The sequence below is a fragment of the Monodelphis domestica genome, chromosome 1 (assembly GCF_027887165.1).
Source record: "Monodelphis domestica isolate mMonDom1 chromosome 1, mMonDom1.pri, whole genome shotgun sequence".
Lineage (NCBI taxonomy): Eukaryota > Metazoa > Chordata > Mammalia > Didelphimorphia > Didelphidae > Monodelphis > Monodelphis domestica.
In genome coordinates, this window is record NC_077227.1 from 252835746 (window position 1) to 252862810 (window position 27065).

A 27065-nucleotide genomic window follows, 5' to 3' on the forward strand; every position below is an offset into this window, starting at 1 on the left:
ACACAGCCCAAGGGACTGTACAACTCAATTGTGGCTTTAGCTCAGACCCCAAACAATGACCCTTTTCCCTTAGCTCTTCCTTTTCACTTATGAGTTTTCCTGGACCAATGGTCCTTTCCAGGTGAGGGAAGCCCAGGTTGCTTATCCCCTACCATGGAATGGAAGCTGACTTTGGAGGAAGACAGCTGTTTCCCACCCACCTTAGTCTATATAGTTTTGCTTACATCTCACAGGGTGTCAGTATTTGCTATTCTTCATTTATTACCTGTCTTAAATGTGTCACAATCCACTGTTTGTGTGATCTCTGCCTTCTGGTCAGCTCCCGTGTTATTACTTCAGACTGGAAACTCAAAGACAGCAGAGACTGCTTCTGTTTAACTCACCATGAAGAGTCCCAAGCACATCCTGGGCAAAGAGATGTTAAATAAATGCTTTGGACGCTGGTGCTCATTTAATCAGGAGGGTTATTGTTATTTTTTTGCCCAAGAACCATTTGGAAGGATCTGAAGTATAGAATGACCATTACCCCCTACTTTCTACCATTTGTTCTGAATCACTAAACCCAATCTTTATCCAGATCATAGGACAGAAAACTGGTCCCTCTAAGTGATGGCTTCTTCCATTCTGACAGACTCTCCTCCTCCCCACCTCATGTTGGCTTTAACTCCTAAAAGAGGAAAAGAAATGATAACTGCCTGGAGATAGGGAATAAAGAAAAATGCCAGTCTGATATACTTGTTGCATTGTAAATTTCATGCTGTCTTTTCTAATTCTTTCAGATGCTTAAATGTGTCTCTAGAAAAAAATCTTGTCAATCATGAAATACATTTATTGAATAGGTCCTAGCACATTCACTTAGCCTTGGAAAATATCATAAAATATTCCCTTAAGAGGCTTCTAATCTAGTTGGAGGTATCAGGACACCAAAAAATACAAAACAGAGAATAAAGTAACAGATTGAATAGCATATACTTTGAATACTATAGGTATACATTACTCCTTCATTCAATAAACATTTAATGGCCATAAGTATCTTAGAAGTAGAATCTGATCCATATCAGATAGGGATTGGCAGAAATGGCAAGAAAAAAGAAGCTTGGTACTTGACACAGTGTCCAGGTAGGTAAAGATGACATGGCATTCCATATGGTTATATCTGTCACAAGAGGACTTAGGGAGAGAGAGAGAAGTGCTTGGGAAGCAGAAAGAGAACCTCATTGGGTAGGGAGTGTAGCCACCTTTCCATGTTAGTCGTTGGAGTGCTACCAGGCCAGGCCCTATGCCCCCAAGGATCTCCCCAAGTCCTATTACTTTGCCTAAAATTCCATTTCTCTGGCTCTTGAAGACTTGAAGATTTTTGCTACTCTATTAAAATGAAAATAACCAGATCCTAGTATATATAGCAGGTATAAAATAGACACAGCAAATTTAAAAAGAGGCTTATTATGAATAGTTTCAGAAAGGACCAAATTGAGAACAAAAGGTATAAGATCAAGGGAGGCAGGGGATGGCTTAGTGGATAGAGCAGGAAAGCCTGAAGTTGGGAAAATATGGATTTAAATCTGGCCTCAGACACTTCCTGGCTGTGTGATCCTGGGAAGTCACTTAACCCTGTTTGTCTAATCCTTACTCCTCTGTCTTAGAGTTGTTACAAAGACAGAAAGTAAGGGTTATTAAAAACAAATCAAGAGAGGCAGATGTCAAAGCAGGATTTCCAAAAATGAAATTGTTTCAAAAGAAGTGGGCTTTCTGTCCATGGAAATGTTAGAGGAAAGGCTAGATAACTATCTTTTAGGGATATTACAGAAGAGTTAAGGTGATACTGGCTGGGAATTTGGATTAGATACTTCTAAAGTTTCTGTTTCTAATGATTTTTGATCTGCTAAAACATTTGTTTATGAAGAAATTACATACCCCTCTGGGAGCATTAATACCTGAGAGATTTATCACCAAATAGGGAATTAGTGGACAGCTAGTTGAGTTTAAGGGTAGGAGGCAGAGGGCTTCATATTTATTGTAGATAAATGTCCTGTCTCCCAATTAGAGTGTAAGCCTCTTAAGGACAGAAACTGCATCCTTTTTCATCTTCGAATCTCTATCCTCTAGCATAGTGCCTTATATATAATCTGTTGAATTGAGTGGAATTATATCATTCTTTATCCTGTTGATTTTTCCAGAGCAATGCTCACAAACACTGTGGGAGAATCAACACTGGTAAAAGAAGCAGCTGAGTTTCAGGAATTGAGAGTGGAGAGATGGAAAGGGTAGGTTAGGCCAGGTCTCAAAAGGGAAAGCGAGGAATTGGGGCAGGGTTGCCAGTTGCTAGGAGCCTCTGGGTTTTTAAAGTCCAGTGCTGTGGGAGACTATTTCCTGTTGTTAACAAAAAAGGAGATGATGAATTATTTAACAGCCTACAAAGGCCAGATGGGGTGGGGGTAGGGGTAATGTGGAGGGAAGGCAATGAAATGCAGACAAGGCTTTGTGCTCTAGAGAAAAAGTTCTGCCCTACCATGACAACCTCCTCTCTGGGAATTTCTCCCTACTCTGCCTCACTCCTTCTAAACCTATTTTTGACCCCAATCCAAACTTTCCTGGCTTCCTTAAACATGCCCAGCCAAGTCTCCCCCATCCTGAAAAAACCTTCACAAGACCCGATCAGTCCCACAAGCTATCATCCTATATCTATTTCTTCTTCTTCTTCTTTTCCCAGCCAAACTAGAAAATCTGTCTAAATTCACTGCTTCTACTTTCTTACGCCCACTCACTTTTCAACCCTTTGCAATTTGGCTTCTATCCACACCATTTGACTGAAATTGCTTCCTTCCAAAATGCAGTGATCCAATGGCCTGCTCTCAGTCCTCATTCTTTTTCTTTTTAAAATTCTTTTTATTATAAATTAGAAAATGATCAATATACAGTAACATTTTTATATACAATGACCAGAAAAGATTATAAATGAAGTTGTGACTATAATATGCATACACACATATATGTACATATAAGCATGTATTTTGTTCCGTCATTTCAGTTGTGTCCAACTTTTCATGATGCCATTTGGCATCATTTCTTGGCAAAGATATTGGAGTGGTTTGTCATTTCCTTCTCCAGCTCATTTGACAGATGAGGAAACTGAGGCCAACCAGGTTAAATAACTTGGCCAGGGTCACACAGTTAGTAAATGTCTGAAACAGATTTGAACCCAGGAAAACTTCCTGATTCCAGGCCTGATACTTTATCCACTGTGCTGCTTAGACTACCTTAAGTATGTGTATCTATATATCTACATAATTATGTATATATATGCACATATATACACATGTGTGTGCATGTATAAAACATATTACATGGTAGTGTCAATGTTGCCCTGCTTTTCTATGTCCTTTTCTCTATTTCCTACTCTTTTCTATGGATTTTAAAGTAGTTGTCCTTTACGCTTCTGTGGTCATTGTATAAATAGTTTTTCTGGTTCTGATCACTTCACTCTGAATCAGTTTATATGAGTCTTCCCAAAGCTTCCTAGAATCTGTCCCTATGGGCATTTCTTACAGTAGAATCATATTCTGATACATTCATATAACCACAATTTGTTTAGCTATTCTCCAAATGATGTTACTTTGTGTTACTGTTTATCTGCTAGAACAGAAAGTGCTACTCTAAATACTTTTTTGTAAATATGAGTTCTTTCCTTCTGTCTTAAGTGACTTGCCCAAAGTCACATAGCTAGGCAGTGTCTCAGGTCATATTTGAACCCAGAACTTTCTGTCTCCAGACCTGGCTCTCTTTATCAGTTCTTCTTTTGACCTCACTATGGAATACTTTCAATGATGTCTCCTTCTTTCTTCCCCAGGTTTTTCTGACATTTTCTCTCACAACTAACTTCTTACCTATTTGATCATTCCTTTGAAGTCTTCTTTGAAGATACATCTTCCTATTCATGTCATGCACCTAGGGGTATATTTCAAGGCTTGGTTCTAAACTCCTTTTCTCATCTCTCATCTTCAATTTCTCTCCTGATAATCTCATCCATTCCCTTGGATTCATTTACAAACCCACATATCCAGGTCTCAGATTTCTCCTGAATTTTAATCTGTACCTTCAGCTGCTTATAGACATTTCAAATCCAATAAGTCCAATGCAAAACTCCATCTTCCTAAATTCCACTCTTCCTCCTAACTTTCCTATCTCTGTTGAGGAAATTCCCATTTTCCTAATCACCCAGTTTCTCAACATAGGCATCATCCTCAACTCTTTACTCTAGACCACCATTCTCCACAGATTATCAGTTGCCAAATCTTTTTGATCCTACTTCCTCAATATCTCTAGCATTTTCCTCTTTCTATTCAAACCACAAACTACCCAGGTCAGGATCATATTCATGCCTAGCCTACAAAAACCTTCTTTTTAAAACCTTGCTTTCTATCTTAGAATGGATACTAAGCATTGGTTCCAAGAAAGAAGAGCAGTAAGGGCTAGATAATTGGGGTTAAGAAGATTTTCCCAGGGTCACATAGCTAGGAAGTGTCTGAGGTCATATCTGAAGCCAGAATCTTCTGTGTCCAGGTCTGGCTTTCTACCCACTGAGTCACCTCTTTGCCCCCAAAAGTCTTCTAATTGGTCTTGCTGCACCTAGCTTCTTCCCCCTCTGATGCATCCTCCAAAAAACTGGCAAACTGCTATCTTTGTAGCCCACATCTAATTATGTCTCTCCCTTGCTCAAGAAATTCCAGTGGCTCCCTACTGTATTTAGGGTCAGATATAAATTCTTTTGACACAAAGCCATGTACAACCAGTTTCTAGACTGTTCTGAGGAGGAAAAGGAAGTGGGGAAAATATGATTCACCCAATGGTAATTGATTATTGGAAAATAATGGCGATATTTTTTTATCTTATGCATTCTACGTTCCAGAGAAATTGGTTTACTTCCTTTCCTCATAGAAAGTCCTAATTTTTGCACAGTCTGTCCCTCATATCTAGTGTGCTCTCTCTTTTTCACTTCTGTCTCTTGGAACCTCTACCTCCCTTCAAGGCTCCGTTCGAGTTCCGCTTCCTGAGTTCTCCAGTTATTAGTGTGCCTCACCTAAGTTTCTATGTTGACTTTATATATTTTTTGCATTTGTTCAGTTGTTCCACTTGTAGTGACTTTTCATCACTCTATTTGGGGTTTTCTCAGTAGAAATACTGGAGTAGGTTTGCTACTTCCTACTCCAGCTTATTTGACAGATAAGGAAACTGAGACAAATAGTGATAAGTAACTTGCCCAAGGTCACACAGCTAATAAATGTCTAAGGCCAGATTTGAACTCATCTCTTCCTGACTTCAGGCTGGACACTCTATTCACTATGATACCTAACTGCCTCTATAGTAGCTTACCTGTTAACATGCTGATTTCCTCCTCCATACTGAGGATACAGGTTGTCTTTCTTTCACATTTCTACTCACAGTGCTCAACACCATGCTTGGTTTGACTGATGAAATCTCTAGTCCCTCAATCTTTACCTGTATCCTCAGTCCTAGTGCATGCTCCTCCCTTACCATGATGGACTAGTTTAACCCTTGGATTTCTTGCCTCTTTGTCCTATTGTTGCTGATGCTTTGCCAGAAACCAGTCATAGGTTACCCCCACATCTACCTTCTCTTCTCCTACTCTCATAAACTTAATATTGCTGGAGGACATCCTACCATAATGATTATTAGGCCTCCTACACATTTATGTAATCTAATCTAAATCAGGTCTTTAATGCTGCATGGAAATCCTTTTGTCCTTCCTTGATTGACTCTCATATACTTCATAATAGCTCTTTCAAACCTCCTCTCCTAAAGCCCTCCTAAATATATCTTTTCCCATCCTCCCCCTTCCTTCTCAGCAAGGGACATTGCTTCCTACTGAGAAAAAAGCAAGGCAATCTGCTGTGAGCTCCCCCTCTTCCCCTACTCCACCTGCTTTCCTCTTCTTTCTTCCTTTTACTTCAGGTTCTGAGGCAGAGTTGGTTCTCCTTGCCAAGAGCTACCTCTCTACTTGTAACCATGAACTTATCTTTTGTCCTCTCCGAGTCCCCTTTTGGCTCCTATCTTTTATCCCTTTCTAACATATCATCCTGCATCTTTCTGCTTTAAAAATTTTTTCTTATCTTTCTGTCTTAGAATCAATAAATATCGAAGAAGAGTGGTAAGGACTAGGCAACTGTTGATTCTGAGGCAGAAGAATGGTAAAGGCTAGGCAATTGGGGTTTAGTGATTTGCCCAGGGTCATACATCTAGGAAGTATCCAAATCTAGATTTGAACCCATGACTTCCCATATCCAGTCCTGACTCTCTATTCACTGAGCCACCTAACTTCCTCCCTCATCTCCACTTTTAATAGCAAAAGTCCTACAAGAAAGTGTCTGTATCACTTGCTTCCACTTTCTCACTTCTCACTCTGTGTGTAAACTCTTGCATTCTGGCTTCTGAACTCACCATTCATCTCAATCAGCTCTCTTTTAGGTCACCAAGAAGCTACTAAATCTAATAGTCTTTTTCTCACTGCTCATTCTACTTGACCGCCTTTGTAGTTTTTGATTATTGGCCACTCCTCCTCCAGGATACTTCTTCCTCTTTTGGTTGCATTTTCCAGGGCTAGAGAGAGTTCTGATTCTCACTTTATTCTGCCCAAACCCTGACCACCTACTCTGTTTGGCAACACTAGTCTCCTTCTTGTTTCTAAGACAAAACCCTCTACCTCCTGATTCTGGGTATTTTCCTTGACTGTTCCTCATTCTTGGAAAGCCCTTTTTCCTCATCTTCACCTCGTGGCTCCATGACTTCCTTCAAGTCCCAGCTAAAGGTTTTATACAGGAAGGTTTTCCCAATTCCCCTTAATTCTAGTGCCTTCCCATTTGTCCTGTATATACCTGATTTATACAGAATTTTTTGTGTGTTGTCTCCCCCATTAGACTGAGTTCTCAAGAGAAGGGACTGTATTTTGCCTCTTTTTGTATGCTCATCACTTAGTATGGGGCCTGACACATAGTAGGCATTTAATAAATGTTTATTGACTGACTAACAAATGGCTTTTGGCTTTCATCCTGCCCTAGGATTTGATGGAAATCACCCATCCATGATGGATAGATAACAGGCAAGTTAGCCAGAGACAGCTAAGTGGAATAATGGATATAATGCTGGACCTGGAATTAGGAAGATCGGGGTTCAAATTGTGGGCAAATTCTTTGCCTTTTCTCTGCCTCAGTTTCCTCATCTCTAAGAAGACAATGATAATACCACTAACCTCCATGATTGTTATATAAAATAAGATATTTTTAAGTGGTCTGCAAACCTTAAAGAGTTGTCTAAATTCTAGCTATTATTAAAGGATCATTACACAGAATCTTATAGACAATAATTGTTTTAGCCTCATTTATGTAGCACTTTAAAGTTTATAAATTATTGTCTTTATGATAGTACTGTGAAGGTAGGGTGCGTCTTTATTATTAATTCCATTTTATCGATGAGGAAAAGGAGTTGGAGAACTGCCTACGATTATTTAAATTTAAATTTTATTGGATACCTGTTATCTACAGTATATTATGCTACATTGCATAGCTAATAATTCATTTCTGTAGGATTTATTCTAATTCCTGCTAATTACCTGCTGGCTCTTCTCATAATACAAGACATCTTAATATATTAAGTACTAAAACAAAATGGACCTACCAAAAGATCCTGAGTGTGAAGGTCACTTTATTTTTAGAATCCTTACTTTCTATCTTAGAATCAATAGTAGGTATTGGTTCCAAGGCCAATGAGTGGTAAGGGCTTAGGCACTTGGAGTTAAGTGACTTGCCCAAGGTCTCATAGCTAAGAAGTGTTTGAGGCCGGATTTGAGTGAATGTTACTTATTTACTGGGACCTGTAGCATGTTTCAAAGTCTAGGGACTGGCTCAGGAGAGTTAAATCAGAAATCCAGGCCAAGAACAAATTTCATGGCACATTTGTTCTTTATTTTGACACTAAGTCTACTGTACTAATGGCCAGCAATATAGTGAAGTAAGCCCAAGGTCTCAGGGAAAGCTTCTTAGAATCCAGGTCCTTCTTTCTATGACATGTCTCAATAAACCTATAAAGTCTCCTTCCCATCTTCTTCATGCCATCATTCAATGAGATGTTCAAAGACCCCAGAGCACAGATCTTGATATAAAAGGAACAGATAAAAGCTGGCTTCTGCACCAGTCACTTCCCCAGATAGCTTGGGAAGATGATGTTCCCATATCCCTTAAAATTGGAGAAGTGCTAATTGAAGTAACCTCTGTCCTGGTCATTGACCAGGAGCCCTCTCTTGTCACTATTGTAGCATTCAAAAAAGGGGTCACTTTCTTTCAGATCTCATGAGTGACACTAAAAAATATGGCTTTGTTTCCAAGGGAAATGAAAGGCAAAAAAAAGGAGGGCAGTCTCTAAATGTGAAAGAGGGTTACTTACAGGATTTAGAGACAGAACTAGGAAAAAATCTCATCCAATTCCCCTCATTTTATAGATTAGGGAACAAAGGCCCAGAAAGAAAGTTTTTTCTTGGTCCTTTTATCACCTAGGAAAAGGAAAGAAAGCTGGGTTTGAATCTAACTTTCCCTCTTATTTGCTGAAATTGTATGGGGAGGCACTTCCATTCTCAGGGGGATGGGAGACTCAGTTTACTTACCTAGAGAATAGGGACTGATTGCATCATTTATTCATTAACATTCACTCAACATAGTCTAGTAAAGAACCTGGCTATGGGGGATGCAAAGATGAATATGAGATGGTCTATATAATCTCTACTTCTGTTCTATATTATATATGGATATGTTCATTTTATTTGGTGTTTGCTAAATCTGGAATTTTTTTTAAATGGAAAAAATAACAAGTATATGCTCAAGAAGCTTAGAATACATAAATTTCCTTCTATAAGAATCCTTCTATCCTACCTTCTTTAAGGTCACATTATAAGGAGGAAGAATTTGGCTGAGTTTTGACAATGAAAGTATTTAGAAGAATTATGAGGGCAGGGTCAAGGCTTGGGAAGTGTTATTGAGACACAAAGGTTGAATAGAACACATTTAGGGAATGTAACTATCAGGTTACCATACTAAAGGCTTAAAAGTAGGAGTCACAGACCTAGAGTAACCAGCAGGATTCAGGTAGAGCAGATGTGGAAAAGGCAGCTTCTAGTTGCTTGCCTGATAAATCACTGGAATAGCACTCTTACAAGTGGCCAAGTTCTCTCAACTGGAATCCCAGGGACAGCACCTTCCTGGGGCAACCAGATCTTGGATGCTCTGCAGACACAAGGACAAAGATGTACATTCAGTGGTGTGGTATATACTTTAGATTTCTGAGAGCAATTGTTCCCCAGGTCTCCTTCCAACACACCAATTTTAACCCTTCTCAAAATAATCCAAGGCAGTTAGGTGAAACAGTGAATAGAGTACTGGGTCTGAAGTCAGGAGGACTCTTCTTCCTGAGTTCAAATCTAGCCCCAGACATTTACTAGCTATATCACCCTGGGAAAGTAACTTAACCCTATTTGCCTTAGTTTCTCCATTTGTAAAATGAGCTGGAGAAAGAAATGGCAAACCAGCACAATATCTTTGCCAAGAAAACTCCAAATGGGGCCATGAAGAGTCAGATGCAACTGAAATGACTGAACAACAACAAAACGATCAAACCATAGTCTGTTTGTCAAGTTCAGCCACATTACTTTGAGACAGCAAGCAGCTAACCCCTAAGAAGTGAAATCTCTGCTCACTAGTAGTATTGATGATAGCAGTGGAATTACTATAGGGCTAGTAGGCAGCATTGCTAAGATTGCAACCAGTTTCTATGAATAACAATAAGGCATGTAGCTAGATAGAACATTTGATAATCCACTGGACATGGAGTAAGTCAGACCTAAATTCAAATCCTACTTCAGACATTTACTAGCTGTATGACCTTGGGGAAATCACTTTGTTTCTGCTTCAGTTCACTTTTCTATAAAATTAAATGTTTTAACTTAGTGGACTCTAAGGTCCCTTCTTGTACTAAATTATGTAACTTTCCAAGGGTAGTCAATGACTTCTATTTCTCCAATGTGGCTTACACAGTTTCTTTTTACCCTGCCTCTTTTTAAAAACCCTTACATTCCATTTTAGAATTGTATACCAACTATGATTTTTAAGGCAGAAGAAGAAACAGTAAGGGCTAAGCAGTTGAGACTAAGTGATCTCAACCCTACAGAGTTTATTTACAAAGTGCTTTCACATATAGTGTCTTATTTGATAGCTAGGTTGTACAATGGATGGATACTGGACCTAGAATTAGAAGGATCCAAGTTCAAATCTGACCTAGACATTTACTAGTTGTGTGACTTTGGGCAAGTCACTTAACCTTTGTCTGCTTCAGTTTCCTCATCCATAAAATGGCGATAATAATAACATTTCTAAGGGTTTTGAAGAGGATCAAATGAGATTGATATTTGTAAAGCTCTTTGCAAACCTTAATGTGTTATAAAAATGCTGGTTAGTATTTGATCAATCCTAGAAGTAGATGAAGCTAAGCAAGGTATAATGATTATATCAAGGCATCAAAGTCACTCAACCAAGTTCAGTATTCTTTTCACTATACGGGGCAGTCAGGATAGAGGATGATGGATGAGTATTTCACAGTGATGTCCCAGGGAACTTTACATTCCCTCTGCCTTTTTAGAAGTATTCTCCAATTGTACACAGAAGCAAACATTGTGACACAATCGAATGTAACAGACTTTTCTACTAGAAGCAATACAATGATCCAGGACATTACAGAGGAACTTGTGAGAAAGAACGCTATCCACAACCAGAGAAAGAACTGTGGGAATGGAAACGCAGAAGAAAAACATATGGTGGATCACATGGTTCCATGGGGATATAATTGGGGTTTTGGCTTTAAAAAGATCACTCTACTGCAAAAATTAATAATATGGAAATAGGTATCAAGTGATAACATTTGTGTAACTCAGTGGAATTGCTTGTCAACTCTGGGAGGGGGAAGGGAAGAGGGGAGTGAAAAAAAAACATGAATCAAGTACCATGGAAAATATTCTAAATTAATTAATTAATTTTAAAAAAATAAGTATTCACTTCTTTATACCTTCTTGCCTTCAAACATATAACAAAAGTGAAGAATGTCACTTCTATTCCAGGTCATCCTCCACTCTTTGCCCTTTCCAAGCAAAGGAAAGTCAGTCACCTCTCTCTGGTCCCCAGACCAGGGGATGCTAATCTTTTAAGAGGCAGTGTAATAAGCAGCTGTGTAGCCCAATGGATAGAGTGCTGGAGTTGGGAGGGCCTGAGTTCAAATTTGACCTCACATGCTTTCCAGCTGTTCTGACCCTAGACAAGTCACATAATCTCAACTGCTAAGCCCTTACTGCTTCTTCTTCTGCCTTAAAAATCATAGTTGGTATACAATTCTAAAATGGAATATAAGGGTTTTTAAAAAGAGGCAGGGTAAAAAGAAATTTTTAGGAGATTTGTATTATATATATATATATATATTATTATTTTCAGCTGGTACCAGATTTCACATATTTTAACTATTACATAGTTTATATATTGGTATATTCTATTTTTTGTAGAAGTTAATAACATTATAGGAAGGGTAAATTATAACTAATTGCCTCCAGAAGACTCTTGTAACCTAAAATCTGGAAGGGCTCTAAAGATATTCTAAAGTCTTCTCTGACTAGTATATTTTGTTATTGTTTAGTTGTGTCCAGTTCTTCATGGACCCATCAGAGGTTCTCTTGGCAAAGATATTAAAATGGTTTGCTATTTCTTTCTCCAGCTTATTTGAATGATGAAGAAACTGAGGCAAGCAGGATTAAGTGACTTGCTCAAGGTTACACAGCTGGAAAGTGTCTGAGGCTATATTATCCACTGTGCTACCTTACTGCTCCTCACTAGTATATTAGGATCCGAATATATCATTCTTGAAAATCAGAGAAATCTAGAAGAGCCAGTGAGGGATGAGATTTGGGAGTAAAGATAGGGTTTTTTTTTCCCCTATGGATAAATTTCAAGAGTTCTCTGAACTTGGATGGGGAATAAATTGCATAACCTTTAACTGAAATTTAGTATTTCCTTCAATTATAAAAAAAAAAAGTTTTATTTTCCTGAGAAGGTGTCTGTAGGCTTTGCCAGATTGCCAAAGGGAACTGTGGCCCTCAAAATTTAAGGAGCCCTGGTAAGAGACGTTGACCAATTTAGGAGGAGGAGGGAAAATAACCTCAAAAGAATGGGTGAATAGGAGTGGGACAATTGTCAAATGATGGCAATAATTAAGAGAAAAATTAAAGTGGTGATGGATGAGGATTCCACCTATGCTAGGTGACAGGATGATTACATAGAACATTCCATTTTCCATTTCCATACCTTTGTATTGGTTGAAATGGAAAATGAAATATTCTATGTAAGAAATGAAATGAAAGGGGGACAGCTGGGTAGCTCAGTGGACTGATAGCCAGGCCTAGAGACAGGAGGTCCTAGGTTCAAATCTGGTCTCAGAGACTTCCTAGCTGTGTCTGGCAAGTCACTGAAGCACTCTTCTGCCTTGGAACCAATACATAGGATTGATTCTAAGCTTGAAGGGTTAAAAAAAAACACAAAGAAAAACAAAGTAGAGTCTTAGATTTTTGTAAGTGCCCCTGTGTGTCCTTATACATGAGAACTTTAAAATTCAAGGCTTCTTGGAGAGGGGGTGGAATGTGGAGGAGGAAGGAAAATGAATAGAGTCATGGTAGGTAGCCTGAAGAGAACCCGGAATAACTGGTAGATGGCCTGCATGTCCTTTTGGCATCTGTATAATGTCAAGAAAATTAGAGAAATGTCATCGTACCGAGTGGTAGGTTTACATAAAGACACAGAGGGCATGAATAGTGATGAAACTCCCTCCCCCTAGAACACTGGTCTCCTTCCCTGAATCCCCTGGTTCTGCCGGATGAACTTTTATCTTATTCTGCCAGGAACCAACAGACTTGGTTCTCAGACTGAGAAAGGGTTATCTCTGAGGCAGAACCATCTCAAATCCTAATTACTACCCAGAGGCATCCATATCTGTCTGTGAATACTGGGACACCACTGTTGCCTAGAGCTAAGGTAGCATTTGAGGATTCTGAGGTTGATGATGACAACCTCTACTGTTGAAGGTTCTTCATGAAATTTGCTGCCACTGGGATTTGTTTTTCTAAATTTTCTAGGTCTTTTACTAGCTATAGAGGTCTATGTTCTCCCTGCTTTTCCTAATCACCAACACATATGAAAGGTCAGTCTTCATCAAGGAGCAAGAGGGAATGTGTGGGATGACTATCTTCTGAACAATTGCAAAAGTGATATTCCTAATAAACAAGTGATCATTTTACTGCTCATTTCAAGAAGTTCCAGGGGTCTCTTTATTTCCTTTAAAATCAAGAGAAGTTTTTTTTTTAATCTGACATTTAAAGACCTTTACAACCTTGTTCCAACCTGCCTTTCAGGCATATTATACATTACTCCCTTTCATGAAAAAACTGGCCCTCTTGTATCATGAACAAGAAGGCCAATCTGTCACAATGACATTCCTTATTATATCTCTATGCCTTCGCACAATCTGTCCTCCATGTCTGGAATGCACTTTTCTTCACCTTCATCTCTCTCAATCTCTAGCTTCCTTCAGAGTTTAGCTCAAATATTACCATCTATACATAGCTTTTGCTGATCTCCCCAGCTGCTTGCACCCACTCCCCAAATTATCTTGTGTTAATTCTGTATAGTTTTCATATAGTCAAGTCCCAATCAGTATAAAAATTAATCTTCTGAAGTGGCCCCATGTGTTCGAATTTGCACTGTCTCAAGTTATAATTATGTAAAATACGGCAACTGATTCTAGCCCAAAGGAAATATGCAGTGTGAACTGGAATCCTGCAACCATTTGGGGATTCATTATTTGCACCAATCAAGACCTAGTTGCATATCTTTATTTGTACATTTTGTATCTCCTAGAGAATGTAAGTTCTTAGAGAGATTGGAGACAATTTTATTCTTGTCAATGTTTCTCCAGTGCTTAGTTTAGCATCCAATAGGTGCTTAAAAATAAATGTTCATTAATTGGGCCCTCTACCATTATGTACAGTTATCTGTGTTTGTGTCAAATTGGCCTACTAGACCATAAGATCCATCAAGGCAGACATGGTGCCATCCAAATCTTGCATTTTCCCAAGAATATAACACTATGTTCTTTATATAGAAAGCAGATACATGGATACATGTTGGGTCTGGAGTTAAAAAATTTTAAGTTCAAATTTGGTTTCAAATGCCAGCTCTGTGACTCTGGGAAAATCTCTTGACCTTGTTTGCCTCAATTTCCTCATCTGTCAAATGAGTTGGAGAAGGAAATGGCCAACATTCCAGTATCTTTGCCAAGAAAACACCAAAAAAGGGGTCATGAAGAATTGGACATGAGTGAAAATAACTCAACAACAACATCTGTATACAGAAGGAAATTAATAAATGATTTAAATGATTGAGACTTGGATTCTAGTCCCAGCAATGCCACAAACTATGTGTGTGACTTTGGACGAGTTATAGCATCTTTCTGGGTTTTATTTTCCACATGTCTATGATGAAGAAACTGGATTATAAGGTCAATTTTATTTCTGACATTCTGTGAAAGATGAAAAAGACTAAATCCCAAAGATTAAATGACTTGCCCAGGATCACAAAGTGGTATAACCCAATCTCGTGACACCTGGTTCAGTGGTTTCCATTAACCAAGTATGAGAAAAATTAGGTCCAGAATGGGCATGATGGGAGCAATTCCAGGAAGATCCTGCCAATTGTTCTACTCACTTCCTACTTTGAGGCTTACTAGGACCAAATTGAAAGGACCCCAGAGGCTGTCTAGTCCAACCCTTCCTTACTTAACAGTTGAGGAAACCAAGATTCAAAGAGATTGAAAAAAAAATTGCCAAATATCACAGAGCCAAGATTTGAACTCTATTCCAATCTCCAAATGATAGAGGCCAATTTGCCTAGCCCTTGCCCTTCTGTCTTAGAGTTGTTACTAAGAAGGGTTAAAAAAAAGTCCAAAGTGGGGGCATCTGGATAGCTCAGTGGATTGAGAGCCAGGCCTAGGGATGGGAGGTCCTAGGTTCAAATATGGCCTCAGAAACTTCCTAGTTGTGTGATCCTAGGCAAGTCACTTAACTCCCATTGTCTAGCCCTAACTGTTCTTCTGCCTTAGAACCAATACAGAAAGAGAGAGAGAGAGAGAAAGAGAGAGAGAGAGAGAAAGAGAGAGAGAGAAAGAGAGAGAGAGAGAAGAGAAAGAGAGAGAGAGAGAGAGAGAGAGAGAGAGAGAGAGAGAGAGAGAGAGAGAGAGGATTTTAAAAAACCGAACCAAAAAATCAGCAACAAAAAAAGTCTAAAGTAAATCACAGATGAAAAATGATTTGTAAATTGTGAGCTCCTTAAGCCTAGGAACTGATATTTAACTTCCCACCCATCTCTACCCTCCTCCTTCTCCTGATACAGTATTCAGTATACAATTGGCACTTAATAAATATCTCTTGTCTCCAAACATGAGAATATCACTATTTCTTTTAAGATTGGGGCAGGCTAAGGAAATTACTTTGCGGGCTTATTGTGCAAATGCACTCTTTTTGGAGTTAGGGAGACCTGAATTGTAATCCTCCTTCAGCCACTTACTAGTTCTGTGACCATGGATAGTCAGTAACCTCTCTCAGTCTCAGCTTCCTCATCTGTAGAAAACAGCTGATAATGGTATTGACATCAAAGGATTATTGGGGAAGATCAAATGAGATAATAAATGTAAAGTGCTATGTACATGCTAGCTATTATTATTTCATAGACCTTTGTTTCCTAATCTAAAGAAAGGATTACTACCTAAAACAACCCATGGCATTAAAGAGAATTGATCTATGAATCTGGTTTGTAACAACTAATTGGAGAGATGATGGGAACAATTACAGAGCAACACATGCGCAAAACATGCTGTAATATTTGCTGACCTCACTGAAAAGCTACACATACTTTCCCTAAGCAATTATATGATGATAACATTTATTTCCTCAGTTCGGTTCAGTGGCTCCTAATGCTTCTTGGAATTACTGCTCTAAGTTCTCTCTGCAAAGAGCTCCAGGCACTTTAGATCCATTATCCCATCAATCTTCTCAATGTGCCCAAGCAGTTACACAGAGGGGAGACTGAGGCACTGAGGTAGTGCTGAGCAGGACCATATCAAGTGGGATGAAGGGGATAGCAGATGAAAATCACAGTGTATATCTCTTTCCCCCTTCCAATTATATCATAGTGAAATCAACTTAGTTATTGTTGTCATTTCCGTTATGGTTGACTCTGTGATCGCATTTGGGGTTTTCTTGGCAAAAATATTGTACTAGTTTATCATTTCTTTCTCCAGCTCATTTGATAGATGAGGAAACTTAAGTGACTTGCCTAGGGTCACACAACTAGTAAGTGTCTGAAGTCAGATTTGAAGTCAGGAAGATGAATTTTCCTGACTCCCCAACTGGTGCTTAATCCACAATGACACTTAGCTGTCCTATCTGCTTAGAGGCTGAGGCAATTTGCTATAGTGGAAACCCCCCCCCCAAAAAAAAACAAAACAAAAAAAACCCAAGGCAACAGGAATCAGAGAACTGAATACAAATCTCACACTATTGGATGTGTCACCTTTCTCCTTTCTAAACCATAGTTTCTTGATTTGTAAAATGATGAGGTTGGACTAGGCTGAACTCCTAATTTCAGTCTTTGGACCCCTAAGGAATGGCTCAATGAATAGATTTCAGGAGGTCCATGACTTTGAATGGGGAAATGACATCATAATCTTCACCAATTTCTAAATGAAATGTATTTCCTTCAATTATTTAAAAATAATTTTTTTTTCCTGAAGAGGGGAGGCTTTACCAGTCAGCCAAAGAGATCCATGACACTAACCAGATTAAGTACCCTCAGAAAAGATGATTTCTAAGGACTTTTCCAGCCCTGATTTCTATGAAATTACCTTCAAAGACAGCCTTTCAAAGGAAAAAAGGTGATAAAAGGGAATGCTTCCCAGAGACTATAGGAAAAAGGAATAGAGAGGGAGAAGAAAAATCCATTCATTTTTCCCTTACTGAACATTGGAGTAATTTTTAAAAATAACCCTTATCTTCTGTAAATACTATATAGTGATTCTAAGGGAGAAGAAAGGAAAAGGCCTAGGCAATTGGAGTTAAGTAACTTGCCCAAGGTTACATAGCTTGTAAGAGTCTGAGGCCAGAATTAAACCCAAGTCCTCCAGACTTCAGACCTGGTGCTCTATCCACTGTGCCACCTAGCCTCTCCCTCCCTTGAGATAATTCTAACCAACTAATCAACAAACATTTATTAAATGCCTATTATTTGCCATGTGTTATGCTAGGTGATGGGAATATGGGAACCCAAGACAACTATATTAGTTAGAGAACAATTCCCTGTGGAAGATCCAAGACAATTACCCCATCCTAGGCCTATCTCAAGTTTAGAACTATTATCTACTGATTTGGTCAGAATGGATGCCAGGCAAGAAGACATAAATTTCCTTTATTGAGAACAGAGGCTTGTCAGCAATAGTACTGCTGTTTTCCAGAGTAGTAAGTGAATTAAAAAATTTGGTGCTAGAAGGGCTTTCAGAATATTATTGAATTTGGACTCAGCAGAGTTCAAATTGTGATTCTTCCATTTATTTCCTGAATTCTCAATTCTTAGTTTCTTCACTTATAAAATGGACAAACTGACTTCCAAGATCTCTTCCAACTCTAAATCTATGATTCTCTGGGTCTTGTTCAACTCCAAAGATTACAGATGAAGAAACTTGGGTCCAAGAGTTAAAGTGACTTTGCTTCAAATCAACCAATTGATGAACCTTTGTAATATCTCTCCAATAAGCCACTTCCTCTTCTCTGATGTTGCCACCATAATGGTTCAGGTCTTCCCTCATTTCCCTCAGATGGACTACTATAACAGCTTGCTGGTCAGCCTCCTGCCTCCCCGACTCCAATCCTTTACTGTCAGATTGATCTTCTTTTTAAAATTCAAGGCTGATCATATTACTCTAGATTCAGTAAACTCCTATGAATTCCTTTCACTTCCAGGATCAAACCCAACATCCTTTCTGATTTGGTTCTAAAGACTATGGACAGACCATGTGGGTTTTTATCTGTCATCCTTAAACCTCATCACAAAAAGATTCAATATACCATGTTTTACAAAGTTGGTCATCTTCATTTGTCATTATTGTCAGCTAGAAAGGAGGAGAGGGAACAAGTTCTGAATCAGTAAAATAAAATAGTGAGACTGACTTGTAACCCTCAAGGAATCAGCACAATCCTCAGGCTTTTGCTCCTTTTCTAGCTGGTGAAATCCCTCATTCCTGGATCTCCCTTTTAAGCTGGGATGGTTAAAGAAGCAGATCCTTTCTCCTCACTCTAGCAAGTATCTACCATGTTATCAGTAAGTATCTCAGATTGGAACATCACTGGACAGACCTAGAACAAAGTGATACTAGGATCTGGGTCTGGATCCCTCCCTTTGCATGACTGTAAGACAGGAGGCACCATGCCTCCATCATCTTAGATAAGTATCATAATAAATAAGGCATTCTGGCACTTATAACTTCTGATTTATATTGTAAAACAATTTACAAACATTTAATCCACTATGCATACCTGGGAAGTTGGCAACTTTATTTCTACAGAGATGATGAAAAGGAGAAGTCAGGAGCCAAGGAATCACATAATGCCCCACCCAGTATTATACATCAGCATGTTAAAGAGGTTGGGGGAGGAGAGAAACCAGCATTCTCCCCCTCTAAATGCCAAAGCAGTGTCTGTAAGATATAGCTGATATAGCTTTGCTTTGTGATCTTAGATAAGCCACTTCTCCCTCTGTGTCTCAGTTTCCTCAAGTATAAGATAGGGGTTTCAATTCTTCAAACTTCAAATTCTCCCCCTGAGCCTAGGACCAGGATGACATACAAGGTCTGTTTGGAAGATTCTGGGTGAAAGGTAGTGGGGGACTGGGGGGGGGGGCTCCCTTGTTCCTACTTCTGCTCAACACTCCAGATGGCTGAGGGGACAACAGGGCCTTAAGAAACCACCAGGAGTGAGCTGACAGTGATGTTGCCATGACAGCCTTGTTCATAAGTCCATAGATGAAGGAAGCAGCTTGCTGGAAGAGGAGAATACCAATTCCCCACCACCAAAGTATCTTGGTAGAGAGTTCTGGGGATTTCCAAGCCTAGCAATACCACCCACCTCCTACCGAAAAAAAAAAAAAGTTAACAGGAACTTCTGCTTGTTTAATAGCACCCTGACTAGGAACTAAATCCCTAGGGACCACCATCCATCTCTTCCTCATCCCCGATGTCAGAGTGTCAATCAGTTCTCCTAAATCCTGCTCCTTCCCCATTGCCAGCTTATTCTGACTGCCCCTTCCCTAGGCACAAGGCTAAGTAAGGGACTGCCATCCATAATGCTCTGAATGATGGTACAGAAAGTGCCATCCACAGATTTCTGCCCAGCAGGCCAAGGTCCAGAAAAACACAGCAGGAGGACAATATGTTCTTTCCCAATCGACCAAGCCCTACTCTCTCACAAACGCCCACGCCCACACCCACCCTTCAGGCTCTCTGCGCGCCTCTCCCTCCAGCCCCCCTTCCTTGGAGTTTGGATTTCAAGCCCCTTCTTGAATCCCAATCAATACCAACTGCATACCGACCCCACCTCTCCCTCCAACCTTCCTCCCTCCCCGGCTTCCACAATGTTACCCTGCCAGTCCTGCGACTCGCCTCTCCGCACTGTCCGAACCACTCCTAGGCTCCGGAGTACCATCAGTGAGAAGGATGTTTCCTACCTGTGAGAAGGCAGCAGAGCTCTCCCCAGTCCTACTCCCAATCAGCTGAGGAAACGAGCCAGAGAGCCCCACCTGCCAAGGGACTGTCTACAAATTCCCCGCTGCATCCCTAGGAGAGCAGCATCCTTGCCCAAGCCTTGATTGAGCTCCTCCCCTTTCTAGGACAGAACCCCGTCCTGGCCCCACCCCTCCGCCAGCTAGTGAGACCTGTCTAGGAACCCAGGTTGGGTTATCAGATTCGGATACCCAAGGGGCAGTCACCGAGAATCATTTAACAAACAAGGAACTATCCACAAATTACCATTGCCAAACGTGCTGGGGTCGCCCTTCCCCTTCAATAGCTGTTAACCGAATTAGCCTAGTTCTCACTGCTTCCGGGCTAGGCTTCTACTGTTATTCTATTTTGATACTCTGAATCCATCCAATTCCGTTAGAATAAGAAGCTCCCCTGACACAGTGCACAAAGGCAAAAAACACCAGTCTCCGGAAGGTAACAGAAGTCTCCATAACTCTATTCAACAATGCAGCAGATACAACCCTAGCGCCTATTCGCCTTAACAGCAAAGGGACGATCTGCAAATTACCAACCACATAATACTGGGAAGCAAGATGTGATACCTAGTTCTGGCTTGGCCATCTCTAGTTCTTTGTCTTTTAGAAACCTTTACCTTCTGTCTTAGAATCAATAGTAAATATTGGTTCCAAGGCAGAAGAGTGGTAAGGGTTAGGCAACTGGAGTCAAGTGACCTGCCCCAGGGTCTCATAGCTAGGAAGTGTCTGAAGCTAGATTTGAACTCAGGATATCCTACCTCAAGGGTTGGCTCTCTCTCTTTGAGACAAGCTGCCTAGTTATTCCTTATTCATCCTTCTTGTATGGGACTATAACTGCTCCAAATTTGGATGCTGGAGGCAGTTGTGCCTTTGGGAATCCACAGCAGTGAGGTTAAAATGCGAGTGAATTTTTTTAAGGCACTAAAATAGGTACTAATGGGAAAAAAAAAATCTTTTGCTACCTTAACTTAGCCATATACTAGCTGTATAAACTTGTGATAGTCACAGTTTCTCTGAAAGTTCTGACCTCTGCAAAATGGGAATCATAACAGATTTAGAGTTCAAAGGGAACTTAGAAGTGGGCTACTTCAATTCTTTCATTTTACAAATAAGGAAATTGAAGTCTAAAGTGACTTGCTCAAGGTCATACACAGTATGACACAGACACAATTCAAACCTCAATATTCTGATTCCAAGTCCAGATTTCTTCCCACTATACCACACTAGGCCTGCCCTGCCTACTCCACAGGATTACAATGAGAATTATAGATGGCTCAGTGGATAGTGCTGGAAAGACCCAAATTCAAATCCAGCCTCTGATATTTACTAACTGGGAAAGTCACTTAACTTCTATTTGCCTCAGCTTCCTCATCTGCCAAATGGTAATAATAACTACAACTACATTCTAGGGTTGTTTGGGGGGAATAAATGAGATAATAATAATTGGTTAGTACGCTGCATGGAATATAGTAAGTGCTAAATAAATTAGAGCTAGGTGGTGCAGTGGAATAAGAGTGCTGGGCTTGGAATCAGGAAGACCCGAGTTCAGATCTGGCCTCAAACATATACCAGCTCTGTGACCCTGGGCAATCATTTTTTGCCTTAATCCACTGAAGGAGGAAATGGTAAACCACTCCAATATCTTTGCCAAGAAAACCCCATGGACAGTTTGGTCCATGAAATCAGAAAGTATCAGATATTACTGAACAACAACAAAAAACTATTGCTGATTATTCTATTACAAAAATGAATAATAGAGATATCAAGTGATAACACATGTATAACTCAGTGCAATTGCTTGTTAGGTTCTGGGGGCGGGGGAGAGGAAAGAGACAATATGAATCATATAACCATGGAAAATATTTAAAAATTAAAAAATAATTTTTAAAAATCCATTACTATTATTATTTTAAAGCTTGAAGAGTTATACCTGAGCCTAGGAATAAGCTCTAGTGTGAGAAAGTCAAGCAGTTAAAAAGCCCTTGTTCTACCTTTCCTGAACTGGAGAAATAAAATAGACTAAGTATAATAAAAACTAAAATAGAAATATAGAATATCAGAGCTAGAAGAATCCTTAGAGAGCATGCAATTCAATGCCCTCATTTTAAAATATATACATATTATTTTGTTATTTTATTTTTTACCAATTACATGTAATAAATTTCCACACAAGTTTTCCTAAGATGTATGATCAAACTTATCTCACTTCCTCCCTTTCTTTCCCCTTCCTGATGCTGGCAGGCAATTTGATTTGGGTTATAAATGTATTATTATGTAAAACATATTTCCATATTGTTCATTTTTGTGATAGTTTTATAAAACCAAAACCCCCAAACATAAACCCAAATAAACAATTGAAAAATCATGTGCTTTCATCTGGTGTTCTGACTCTAACAGTTCTTCCTCTGGAACAACACTTTCATCTTTTAAAAAACATGTAGGAGTATTTTTGTTTTATGTTTTTTACATCATAATCGTTTCCTTAATAGAAACCTGACCCCTCCCACAAAAAAAGAATTAAGCAAAACCGATCAACACAGTATGACTAAATCCATCTGGGTATGCAACATTTGGCACCTGGGGTGCCCCTGCCTTTCTACCAAGAGGATGGAGGCGTGTTTTGGCATCTGTTTTCCTGAACTGCTATTGATTATTTACATTTAATCTGAATTTGATTGTCTTTTTGAAAAGACTCTCACCTTCTGTCTCTGAACAATATCAAGTGTTGGTTCCAAGGCAGAAGAATGGTAAGGGAACAAGCAATTGGGATCAAGTGACTTGCTCAGAGTCACACAGGTAGGAAGTAGCTAAAGTCATATTTGAACCCAGGACTTGGCTCCCAATCCACTGAGTCCCCTAACTGTTCCTTGATTGCCTTAAAAAAATAACAACAACACACAAACTTACCTTTTGTCTTAGAATCAATAGTGTGTATTGGTTTCAAGGAGGAAGAGTGGTAAGGGCTAGGCAATGGTGGTTAAGTGACTTGTCCAGGGTCACACAGCTAGGAAGTGTCAGAGGCCAAATTTGAACCCAGGATCTCCTATCTCTCGGCCTGATTCTTGATCTACTGAGCAACCCAGCTGCCTTTTTTTTAAACCCTTACCTTCCGTTTTAGAGTCAATACTGTGTATTGGCTCCAAGGTAGAAGAGTGGTAAGGGCTAGGCAATGGGGGTCAAGTGACTTGCCCAGGGTCATACAGCTAGGAAGTGTCCGAGGCCAGATTTGAACCTAGGACCTCCCATCTCCAGGCCTGGCTCTCAATCCACTCAGCCACCCAGCTGCCCCCAGTGTTGATTGCTTTTTAATGCTGTTTTTATTTACATTATTATAGTCCTGGGTATTTTGTTCTATGTTTCCACTTTTTTCTTCCTATATCATTTCCTCCCCATTTCTCTGAATTCCTCATATTCATTATTTCTTGTGGTACAGTAACATTTTATTACATGTATATATGACATTTTTTTCAGTTATTTCCTTATTTATAGACACCTAATTTGTTTCCAGTGTTTCATTACCATGAAAAAAGCTGCTATGAATATTTTGGCATATATGCTAACCTCCTCAGTTTAGTGATAAGACCACTCAGCTATGAAGATGTGAAATGACTGATCCAAGACCATGAGGAGCTGTTACTAAGACAGAAAGTAAGGGTTTTAAAAAATAAGGGATGATTCTCTGGAAAGAAAGGGGAAGACATCTAGCAGGAAATTTAGGAAAAAGAAAAGCAAAACATTGACTTTTAAAAAATCTATTAAAAATAATGTATTTCACAATTGGTAGTAATGACCAAATTGAATTAAAAACAGAGCTAATTTTTTTTTGCTCTGACTCCCAAGTCCAAGGTTCTGTTTGGTATATACCACTCTGCCTCTCTCTAAGTAGTAACCAAACCTAGTTACATAGGTTCTTCTTTTTTTTTTTTTAACCTTTACTTTCTGTTCTAGTCGAAGGGCAAGGGCTGGGCAAACAGGCTTAGGTGACTTGCTCAGGGTCACACAGCTAGGAAGTGTCTGAGGTCAAATTTGAACCCAGGACCTCCTGACTCCAGGCCTGGATCTCTATCCAGTGCACCACTAGCTGCCCCAAACATAGGTTCCTAATACAGGTTAAATAATTCCGGATTATGTATGGCCCACAATACAATTAGGATCAAATTAACTATCATTTCTCAGAGCACACCGCTTTAATAGCTGTATTTTTCAGCTTCTAGAGATACTCTTTCTATTTAGGACACAGCATTGGAATGCCTTCATTTCCTCATCAGTAAGGTGAGAATTACTAAATCCAGTCACAATGTTAACTCCAAAGACTTAAAAATATATATATTAGGCAAAATTATGCATTATAAGGCACAGTTGGGGCAGCGAGGTGGCTCAGTAGATAGAATATTAGCCCTGGAGTTGGGAGGATTGAGATTCAAATCTGGCCTCAGATACTTTCTCAGCTGTGTGACCTTGGATAAGTCACTTGGTCCCATTTGCCTAGCCCTAGCCCTTATGTCTTAGAGTTGCTACTAGGACAGAAAGTAAGGGTTTTAAAAAAGGAGGGGGGTGAACTTCTTGAAGGGGAAGAAAGAGATTCAGCAGGAAATCTAGGAAATATAAAAATAAAATATTTAATAATAGTTATTAAAAATAATGTATTTTAAAGCAGCAGTCATCAAAACAATTTGGTACTGGCTAAGAAACAGAAAGGAAGATCAGTGGAATAGACTGGGGGAAAGCGACCTCAGCAAGACAGTATACGATAAACCCAAAGATCCCAGCTTTTGGGACAAAAATCCACTATTCGATAAAAACTGCTGGGAAAATTGGAAGACAGTGTGGGAGAGACTAGGAATAGATCAACACCTCACACCCTACACCAAGATAAATTCAAAATGGGTGAGTGACTTAAACATAAAGAAGGAAACCATAAGTAAATTGGGTAAACACAGAATAGTATACATGTCAGACCTTTGGGAGGGGAAAGGCTTTAAAACCAAGCAAGATATAGAAAGAATCACAAAATGTAAAATAAATAATTTTGACTACATCAAACTAAAAAGCTTTTGTACAAACAAAACCAATATAACTAAAATCAGAAGGGAAACAACAAATTGGGAAAAAATCTTCATAAAAACCTCTGATAAAGGTTTAATTACTCAAATTTATAAAGAGCTAAATCAATTGTACAAAAAATCAAGCCATTCTCCAATTGATAAATGGGCAAGGGAAATGGATAGGCAGTTCTCAGATAAAGAAATCAAAACTATTAACAAGCACATGAAGAAGTGTTCTACATCTCTTATAATCAGAGAGATGCAAATCAAAACAACTCTGAGGTATCACCTCACACCTAGCAGATTGGCTAACATAACAGCAAAGGAAAGTAATGAATGCTGGAGGGGATGTGGCAAAATAGGGACATTAATTCATTGCTGGTGGAGCTGTGAACTGATCCAACCATTCTGGAGGGCAATTTGGAACTATGCCCAAAGGGCGACAAAAGAATATCTACCCTTTGACCCAGCCATAGCACTGCTCGGTCTGTACCCCAAAGAGATAATGGACACAAAGACTTGTACAAAAATATTCATAGCTGCGCTCTTTGTGGTGGCCCAAAACTGGAAAACGAGGGGATGCCCATCAATTGGGGAATGGCTGAACAAACTGTGGTATATGTTGGTGATGGAATACTATTGTGCTAAAAGGAATAATAAAGTGGAGAAGTTCCATGGAGACTGGAACAACCTCCAGGAAGTGATGCAGAGCGAGAGGAGCAGAACCAGGAGAACATTGTACACAGAGACTAATACACTGTGGTATAATCGAACGTAATGGACTTCTCCATTAGTGGCGGTGTAATGTCCCTGAACAACTTGCAGGGATCCAGGAGAAAAAAACACAATTCATAAGCAAAGGATAAACTATGGGAGTGGAAACACGGAGAAAAAGCAACTGCCTGAATACAGAGGTTGAGGGGACATGACAGAGGATAGACTCTAAATGAACACTCTAATGCAAATACTATCAACAAAGCAATGGGTTCAAATCAAGAAAACATCTAATGCCCAGTGGACTTACGCGTCGGCTATGGGGGGTGGGGGGGGGGAGGAAAAGAAAATGATCTATGTCTTTAACGAATAATGCTTGGAAATGATCAAATAAAATATATTTAAAAAAAATAATGTATTTTGGCAATTGACAACAATGATCAAAGATGAGAATAGTAAATGTGGAGGAGTTGTAAAGACAGTCACTATGATGCTCTATTGTTGGGGCTATGAATTGGACCAAACATTCTGCAAAGCCATTTATAAAGTGGCTAAAATACCCATACCATTTTACTCATAAATCCCAAACCCAAAGGAAGTCAAAGATAAAAAGAACCTCTATGGATCAAAAGATTTTCAGAAGTGTTTTTTAATCATAAAAAGAACTGGAAAATAAAGTAAATATCCATCAACTGGGTGTCTAGGTGGTACAGTGGGTAAAGCGTTGGACCTGGAGTCAGGAAAACTTTTCTGAACTACCCAAACATTCCTGAGTCTCTCAGTTTACCTGCCAACTCTTAAGATAATGAGAGACAGAGCAATGACATTTGCTTTGGCAAATAGAGCTCTCTAATCCCACAAAATCATAGGGCTGGATAATAAAAGAAAGTTTAGATATAGCATTCTCCCCTAAAATAGTTTATTTTTTTTAAACCCTTACCTTCCGTCTTAGAGTCAATACTGTGTATTGGCTCCAAAGCAGAAGAGTGGTAAGGGCTAGGCAATGGGGTCAAGTGACTTGCCCAGGGTCACACAGATGGGAAGTGTCCGAGGCCAGATTTGAACCCAGGACCTCCCATCTCTAGGCCTGGCTCTCAATTCACTGAGCCACCCAGCTGCCCCTCCTAAAATAATTTAAATGAAATTTTTACTACTCTATAGAAGGCAACATTTTGACTATCTGGAAAATGTAGCCTTCCAGAATGACTTATTCCCTCTGCAGGGCATATAATCAATAAAAGGAAGGGTTTCCCCAGGGGTTTATGATTTGGATTTTTTCCACTAGGGATAGGCTATAATGAGATCATCTCTGCAAAGTTTTTATAGAATTTTAACTTGT

The 27065-nt window shown here is 39.4% G+C and overlaps 1 protein-coding gene across 16 annotated transcripts in view; it reads right to left on the minus strand.

The window, feature by feature from the left end:
* Positions 1-27065, minus strand: part of TMEM63C (transmembrane protein 63C) — a 230531-nt gene that overhangs the window by 90198 nt on the left and 113268 nt on the right. For 3 of the 16 annotated variants that reach the window (XM_056810619.1, XM_056810621.1, XM_007472754.2), the window contains exons 2-3: positions 9127-9287; positions 266-405 (exon numbers count right to left, since the gene is read on the minus strand). The exons of 8 other annotated variants lie outside the window; for them this stretch is intronic. The gene's annotated coding sequence lies outside the window, so the exon portion shown is untranslated. Of the gene's footprint in view, positions 1-265; positions 406-9126; positions 9288-19830; positions 19891-19916; positions 20032-27065 lie in introns of those variants that run through there. 5 more of the 16 variants (XM_007472756.3, XM_007472755.2, XM_056810622.1 and 2 more) reach the window with 5 other exon arrangements.